General features: G+C 36.8%; 1 non-coding gene across 1 annotated transcript; it reads right to left on the bottom strand.

Annotated features, from left to right (window-relative positions):
- Window positions 1–744: 744 nt before the first annotated feature.
- Window positions 745–885, bottom strand: LOC119538955. Its single transcript, XR_005217734.1, has one exon. It is a non-coding gene; the product is annotated as a U4 spliceosomal RNA (small nuclear RNA).
- Window positions 886–9,366: the final 8,481 nt, after the last annotated feature.

Genomic DNA, 9,366 nt, shown 5'->3' with positions numbered 1-9,366 from the left:
AGAAGCAGCTTGCAGATTGTGAAAGTAGTATAAGAAATAATTAAGTTGAAGTGGCCTGGAGCAAAAGATTACCAGCATTAAGTCATACAGTAGAGCATCCAGGAAGGGGTGAAGATCTATTATATAGGGATTAAAGGCTGCATTTAACTTCTTGTAAGATTCCTAAAGCCATAAACAAGCACAAGCCAAAGACAAGAAGCTGGCGCCAGGGAAGCTCAGATGAAAAAAAATGACCCTGCTCTTTGCAGTCATCTCTTATAAGAAAGAGAAGACCCTGCACTTGCAGTCAGCTCAGATAAGAGAGGACCCTACACTTTGCATCCACCTCGCATTGTTCTTCTTTTTGAACCTTTTATTATAAAATACTCTCAAACTTACAGGACAAGTTAAAAAAAAAAAAAAAAAAATACAAACTCCACACAGAGAAGTCCAACATACCCACATCCACCAATTTTAGTATTTTGCCACTCTTGCAACGATAATTCTATTCATTTCCTGAGCATTTATTTGAGAGTTAAGACTGCATAAATGCCAGGCCTTCGACACAAAACATTTTTTGTCAAGAAAACACTTCCCGAAAAACCGTAAGAAAAGGTGTAGCACCACGTGCATCTCCCCCAGGCTCATAAGGAGACAATCCTTGTAACAGCAATAATATTCAACTATACTTGTATTTAGAAACTATTTTTTTCATAGTTGTGTCCAAAATGATTTGAACTTTCTTTTAACAATGAAAAACTGCAGTCCCTCTAGAGACTATCAAAAATTGCCAAAACCGACTATATTACAAGTCGTCACGGCGGGGTATTGGAAAAAGTTTTCAATTAGCAATAATCGCGCCTCGGATAAACCTCATTGGCTACAATACTGCCACTGAGCAAAGATGAAAATAGCCCCTCCCTCGCCGCTCACCCACGAATGACAACACCTTTGACAATCAGGGTGAGAAACTACCAACGTATTTGCGGATATGACACGTTCTTAATGGGGCACTTATATTAAGTGACCGTCTTCGTAGAAGGTTTCTTGTTGTTTGATCATCTCGGGTAGAACATTCAGATTTTGGAAACGGGAGAAATGTCGCTTAGGCTGCTGGGGACTCTTACTCGAATCAGCGTGATGTCATAGAGTTGACCGGGTTGAGTTGAGATTTCAGCCGGCAGCGGCGACTTAGCGTGTGTGAGCCCAAGGCGCGTAGGAAGATGAATGGTTGTTTAAGAGGAGCGGAAACAGCAGGCAAGAGCGATATGGAGTCGTTTTCAAAGAAAGAAAATGCAAACGCCAATGTGACAAAACATTGGCGAATGAATATTCGCGATAAACATTGCAGAATGAACAGAGAAAATAATAACGAAGAGCAAAAGTATGTCACAAAGTTAGCAGAAAGTCTTCTGACTCCCAACTTAAAAAAATGAAACCCTTAGTTTCTATTTATTAGCCTTCTTCGCAGCTACCTCTATTCTTAATTACTACCTGTCAAAGCCCTTCAGAGGGAAAACTCGAAATCTCTCCTCTAAGTTGACTAATGTTCACAGTCGGAAAACTAATGTCAGTATCTCACACTATCCCAAATGAACCTTGAAAAAACTTAATATGTAAAATATGAAAAACAGATTCCCCTAATTATAATAACGCTACTATCTAAACTTCCTGTGTCTATCTCCCAGCTCATCATTCCCCAAAAGCAAAGTCCCTATTGCAGAAAAGGCGAGCTTTATTCTTGTAGCAAAAGTTTCAATTACTGTTTGGGTGGAAATTAGACTACAATATAAAAACATCTTGTAATAAAAGGATGTTTCTGAAGATTAATAGGTTCTTTCACCTAAACAGGTTTTGGTGGAATGCCAAGCAAAGCATTATGGGAGGGGACATGCTAATTGACTACACAGGAAAGAGAATTCAAGGACTGATTGAGAAATGGGCTCATTGTCAGTGTGCTGTTCAATTGGCTCCTGATTCACAATGTAACTGGAAGAGTTTTCTGTGGACATCTTAATTCAGAAGAGAGATAGCCAAAAGAAAGAGCTGTATTTCAACAGAAACCTTCACGGTATATGAAGTTTGAGGTAACTTTCACCCTTATTGGCTGTTTGCCTTTGTCAGATGGAAAGCTGTTAGAAATCTACATCTGGACTTGTTTCTCTGAACTCTAGTCTCCAAAAACTTTTGATTCTTTCTGGTTGTTAATAGGCAAATATTGTTCTCTGAAAAAGTGACATTTTTTTCCCCATTTTGTTATGAAAAATTTCAACCATGCCATTTTTCTTGATAGGAGGGCTAAGCTCTAAAGCAGCCAAAGCAGAACTTATGTGCAAAGGCTGTGAAAGGTGCATTTTGCCTTTGAGTGTTTGTTCTGGTTAGCTCCTGGCACTCAAGGAAACCTCTGTCATATCAGTAGATGGATACAAACTATAGGAAGAGACAGCTTGGGGACTAAATCACAGAGTTAACACTTTAAAATATTAAAATGTTCAGTGTGCAACAAAAGACTACAAGACAAAGAAAGAAACAGGAAATGATGGCCTATCCAAAGGAACAAAGATAAAAATCCAGACGACATCTGTGAAGAGGATAAGACTATGGGACAAACTGGACAAAGACTTTTAAAAAATGATCCTCAGTATGCTCAAAGAAATGATGGAAAATATGGAGAAAGAATGAAACAATAGCAGGAAAACAATGAATGAACAATATGAGAATACCAGTGAAGGAAGAGAAATTTTAAAAAGGAATCAAATAGAACTACTGGAGTTGAAGACTGTGGTAACTGAAATGAAAAATTCCCTAGAGGGTTTCAGCAGCAGATCAGAGCTGGCAGAAGAAAGAGTCAGTGGTATCAAAGACAATATAATTGAAATGATTCAGGCTGAGTAGCAGAAATAAAAAAGTAATACAAAAAGCAAACAGATATTAAGATACCTGTTGGATAACCACAAGTATATTAATTATACATCTTGTGGGAATCTCAGCAGAAGAAAAAGAGAAAGGGCAGAAGGAGTTTTCAAAGAAATAATGAAAGAACACTTCCTAAATTTAACAAAAGACATAAATATGCACATTCAAGAATCCCAAAAATATCTCAAGCAGGATAAACACGAAGAAAACCATGCTCAGACATGTAGTAATCAAATTATCAAATGTCATGGACAAGTAAAGAGTTCTGAAAGCTGCAAGAGAAAAGCAATATATGATATATACAAGGGAATTCCAAAAAGATTAATTGCTAATTTCATATCAGAAACCATAAATGTAAGAAGGCAATAAAATGAAATATTTAAAGTGCTGAAAGAAAACAATTGGCAACCAATCATTTCATATCTGATGAGAATGACTTTCAAAACTGAGGGCAAGATTAAGACATTCCCAGATAAACAAAAGCTGAGGGAGCTCATCACCACTAATGCCAAGCCTAAAAGCAATGCTAGAGAGAATTATTCAGACTGAAAGGAAAGAGCACAAAACAGTAGATTAAAATGGCATAAAGAAATTAAAATTTCTAATAAAGGTAAGCATATGAATAATTACAAATGCCAGTATTATTGTATTGTATTGATATGTAACTCCATTTACAAGGTCTAAAATGCAAAGTAATGATAAATCATTATATCCTTATACATTGTATAATCCAAATATACAATGTATAAGGATATAATTTGTAACAAGTACAAACAAAAGGTGGGGGTGGAGCATTATATGAAAAACGTATGTGGATGCTATTGAAATTAAGTTGGTATCAAATCAAATATGAGTGTTACAGATTTGGGATGCTAAATTGGAGTCCTATGGTAACCACAAAGAAAGTATCAGAAAAATATGTAGAGAGGGAAATGAGAAGGAACTCAAAATGGTACCATACGAAAAATCAAATAAATATGAAAATAGGCATTAATGGAAGAATTAAGGGACGAAAGTGGTGTAGGACTTACAAAGCCGTAATAGAAAAATGGCAGAAGAAAGTCATGCATTATCAGTAATTGCTTTAAGTGTAAATGGATGAAGCTCTCCAGTCAAAAGGCAGAGACTGGCAGAATGGATAAAAAGCTGTTTACAAGAGACTTAACATTAAATTCAAAGACACAAGTACGTTGAAAGTGACAGGGTGAAAAAACACATACCATGCAAATAGTAAACAAAAGAGAGATGGGGGAGGATTGGGGACAGATGGTGAAGTAGGGAGAGGCAGGGCTCAGTCCTTCCACCAAAACAACTATTAAACAGGCAGAAACTGTCTGAAAACAACTATTTTGAAACTCCAGAGGCCAGAACACTGTACAACATCCAGGAAAGAAAGAAGGAAGAAGCTGATAAATTACAGTAAAGAAGAGTAAATTGCTCTCTCTGTGGGGTGGCTTCCAGTACTCCTGCTGCAGCTCGACAAGGGTGTCCAGCCCCTGGCTAGCTTGCTGATGGCAAAAAAGAGTCATAAAAATCCTATTGCCCCAGAGAACAGGGTGGACACTGCTGATCATTGCTTTTCAGTGTTGACTTTGGATTGCTGGGGGCCCAGCTCTGAAGGGAGCTATTGTTTCAACCCTCCCCCAGGGCTATGGCAGTGGAGTGGAGACTTAAAGACACAGCACTTCCTCAGGGTTCTGGGGGACACTTAGTTGAAGGGCTGCATTTGCTGGGCAAGCCAGAGTTCAGCTTTGGGGAACTGTCAGATGAGGTCTTGGTGCCCTTCCTAATCGCCTCCCAGAGGCACCTTGGAGCTGGTCTGTGCTCCCTTTGTAAGTTTCTGACTTGGGAAAGTCTTCTCCACAGTGCCCCCTTAGGCAGAATTTGCCTTCCAGGCAAAAGAAGCCTGACGTAATGAAAGGAATGTAAAAACACAAACAAACAAACCAAACAAACAAAAAACTATAGAAGTGGACAATCTGGAGCAAAGGCCTGCAGCTTCAAACACCCAGGAGAGGGAGGTTGGTATCTTGGGAAACTGAGGTGACAACCAACTCCTGTAAACAGGGGATTTCCAAGACAACTAATAAGCAAAAGCTCAGGACAAAGACAGAGTCACAGAAAAATAGGGAAAACACTGCACACTGCATTCACCTTCAGCAGACCTTCCTGAGAGGAGGGCTGAAGCATAAGAAAGACTCTGTAGTATCACCAGCTACTTATAAAATAAAAAAAACAGACATCTCAGGAGATAAATCCTAGAGTTCACATTCTAAAATATTACAGTGTACAGTGTGCAACAAAAGAGTACAAGTCAAACAAAGAAACAGGAAATGCTGGCCCATCCAAAGAAGAGGGGAAAAAATCCAGGAAACACCATAGAAGAATACAAGAGTGTGGACAAATGACCTTAAAAACAATCAAGGAGATGAAGGAAAATTCAGAGAAAGAGCCAAAGAATATCAGGAAAACAGTGAGAGTCTTATTAAAGAGATAGAAATTTTAAAAAGAAACCAAACAGAACTACTGGAGTTAGGGAACAAAATAACTGAAATGAAGAATTTCTAGGAGGGTTTCAAGAACTTACTGGAGCTGACAGAAGAAAGGATAAGTGAACTTGAAGACAAGACACTTGAAATGAGTTAGGCTGAGGAGTCAGAAGAAAAAGAAATATTAAAAATGAATACAGCCTAAGACAGCTATGGGAGACAATCACATGCACCAATACATGCATTATGGGACTCCCAGAAGGAGAAGAAAGAGAGAAAGGGGAAGAAGGACTAGTCAAAGAAATAATGACTGAGAACTTCCCAAACTTAGGAAAAGACATCAATATGCACATCCAAGAAACTCAGGGAACACCAAATATGATAAACATGAAGAAAAATATACCCCATCATATATGATTCCAATATCAAACACAAAGGACAAGGAGAGAGTTCTGAAGGCTGCAAGAGAAAAGCAACATGTTATGTACAAGGGAGAATCAATTAGATTGAGTGACAATTTCTCATCAGAAAACCTGGAGGCAAGAAGGCAGTGGGTTGAAATATACAAACTACTGAAAGAAAACAGTTGCTGCCAAGAATTGCATAATCAGTGAGACTGTCTTTCAAAAATGAGGGAAAGATTAACACATTCTCAGATAAACAAAAGCTGAGGAAGTTCACCACCACTAGACTTTCCCTATAAGCAATGATAATGGAGGTTTTTCAGATTGAAAGAAAGGACACTGGCCAGTGTTGAAAAGCAGCATAATGAAATAAAGTCCTGTGGTAAAGGTAGCCATTTGGGTATTTATAAACACCAGTATTGTTGTAGTATATTGTTTGGTATGTAACGCAACTCCTTGCTTCCTACAGTTACTAAAATGCAAATGCATAAAATGTAATGAGAAATCTTTGTTTTTGAACATATAATGTACAAAGATATAAGAGATAACAAGTACCAAATAAAAGGTGGAGCACAAAGGGGTATAGGAAATGTTTATGTGCATGCGATTGAAATTAACAGACTCAAATTCAATGACTAAAGTAGGTTGAGGGTGAAAGGATGGGAAAAAAATATACTGTGCAAGTAGTATCAAAAAGAGGGCTGGAGTGGCTATACTAATATTAGCTAAAATAGGCTTTAAGGCAAAAACAGTTATGAGGATCAAAGTTGGTCATTACATACTGATAAAGGGGATAATTCAACAGGAAGATGTAACAATTATAAATATATATGCCACTAACAGCAGAGCCCCAAAATATTTGAAGCAAATACTGTACAGTTTTGTAGGGAGAAATTAATGGCTCTCCATTAGTATTAGGAGACTTTAATACACTGTTCTCAATAATGGATAGAACATATAGTCAGTAGATCAACAAAGAAGTTCAAAACTGGAATTATTCTCTAAACCAACTAGACCTAAAAGACATATGTAGAACAATTCACCCAACAAAAATAGAATCCAAGTGCACATGGATCATTTTCCAGTATAAACCAACCATATGTTGAGTCACAAAATAAGCCTCAGTAAATTCAAAAATATTGAAATCATGTAATGTGCATTCTCTGACCACAACAGAATGAAGCTAGAAATCAATGATTTAGGGATAAAAGGAAAACTCACAACTAGGTGGAAATTAAACAACATATGCTTAAATGATCAATGAGTTAAAGAGGACATCACAAGCAAAATTAGGAAATATCTTAAGGCAAATGAAAATACAACATACCAAAATTTATGGGATGCAGTGGAGGCAGTGCTGAAAGGGAAATTTATAGCTCTAAAGGCTTGCATTAAAAAAGAACAAAGACTTAATCAGACACCTAACCTCAAAATTGGAAGAACTAGAAAAAGAACAGCAAACTAAACCCAAAGCAAACAAAAGGAAGGAAATAGCAAAGATTAAAGCGTTGAAAAATGAAATAGAAAACAAAATAACAAACAAAAATAGAATCAACAAAACCAAAAGTTGGTTCTTTGAAAAGATCAATAAAATTAACAAACCATTAGCTACGCTGACAGATAAAAAGAGGACACAAATAACTAAAATCAGAAACAAAAGGGGGACATTACTACCAGCCCTCCTGAAATAAAAAGAACTATAATAGGATCCTATGAACAACTGCATGCCAATAAATTAGATAGCTTGGACAAAATGAACAAATTCTTAGAAACACACAAACTGCATTGACACAAGAAAGAAATAGAGGATTTCAACAAATCAATTTCCAGTAAAGAGATTGAATCAGTAATAAACAACCTCCAACAAAGAAAAGCCCAGGACCAGATGACTTCACAGGGGAAGTCTACCAAACCTTCCATGAAGACTTAACTCCAATTCTGCTCAAACTCTTCCAAAAGAATTAAACAGGAAGGAACACCCCCTAACTCATTCTAGGAGGCCAATACACCCCCTTAGCAAAGCCAGATAAAGATACCACAGGAAGAAAAAACAAAATCTACAGACCAATATCTCTTATGAATATAGATGCAAAAACCCTCAATGAAATTCTAGCAAACTGAATCCAACAGCACTTCAAAAGAATTATACACCATGATCAAGTGGGGTTTATCCCTGATACATGAGGGCATTTCAACATAAGTAAATCAATTAATGTAATACATGATATTAACAGAATGAAGGAAAAAACATATAAACATTTCAATTGATGCAGAAAAAGCATTTGACAAAATCCAGCACCCCTTTTTGATAAACACTTAGAATACTAGGAATAGAAGGAAACTTCATCAGTAGGATTAAGGGCATATATGAAAAACCTGCTGCTCACATCATACTCAACAGTGAAAATCTGAAAGCTTTCTCCCTCAGGTCATGAACAAGACAGTGATGCCCACTATCACCACTGTTAATCAACATTACACTGGAATTTCTATCTCGAGCAATTAGACAAGAAAAAGAAATAAAAGGCATCCAAACTGGAAAGAAGAAGTAAAACTTTCCCTATCTGCTGGTGATATGATCCTATATGCAGAAAATTTTGAAAAACCCACAAAAACACTACTAGAACTAACAAGTTCAGCATCAACATGCAAACATCAGGAGTGTTTCTATGCATTAGTAATGAACAATCTGAGGAGGAAATTGTAAAAATTCCATTTATAGCAGCAGCTAAGAGAATCAATATTTAGCAATATATCTAATGAAGGATGTAAAGGACTTCTACATTGAAACTACAAAACATTGCTAAAAGAAATCAAAGAAGACCTAAATAAATGAAAGGGATTTCATGTTCATGGATTGGAAGGCTATTGTTAACATGCCAAATCTACCCAAAGAGATTTACAGATTTGATGCAATTTCAATCAACTTCCAACAGCCTTCTCTGCAGAAATGAAAAAGTCAATCATCAAATTTATATGGAATTTATATGGAAGGGTAAGGGCAGAACAAAGTTGGAGGACTCACACTTCCCAATGTTAAAACTTACTACAAAGCCACATTGTGACATGTACCAAAAAGCATATTAAAGGTGCTCCACATCATTAGTCATTCAGGAAATCTAATTGAAACCACAAAGAGATACCATTTCACACCCACTGGAATGGTTACTACTAAAATAATCAGAATATAAAAAGTGTTTGAGAGCATATGGAGCACTAGAACACTTGTTTGTTGTCAGTGAGAATGTAAAATGATGCAGCCTCTGTGGAAAACAGTTTAGTGATTCTTCAGAAAGTTAAGTAGAGAATTACACATGACCCAGTAGTCCCAATTCGAAGTATAAACACCAAAGAATTGAGAACAGGGACTTGAACAGATATTTGCACACTGATGTCCATAGCAGCATTATTCACAGTTGCCAAAACATGGAAGCAACCCCTGTGTCCATCAACTGAAGAATGGATAAACAAAATGTGGTATATTCATATGATGGAATATTATTCATTTGTAAAAAGGAATGAAGTTCCTATACATGAGGCAACATAGATGAACTTTAAGACATCATGTTGAGTGAAAT

This window comes from Choloepus didactylus, chromosome 6 (genome assembly GCF_015220235.1).
Source record: "Choloepus didactylus isolate mChoDid1 chromosome 6, mChoDid1.pri, whole genome shotgun sequence".
In the NCBI taxonomy this organism is placed as follows: domain Eukaryota; kingdom Metazoa; phylum Chordata; class Mammalia; order Pilosa; family Megalonychidae; genus Choloepus; species Choloepus didactylus.
The sequence above is the reverse complement of the archived record's forward strand: the minus strand, read 5'-3'. Positions and strand labels throughout refer to the sequence as shown.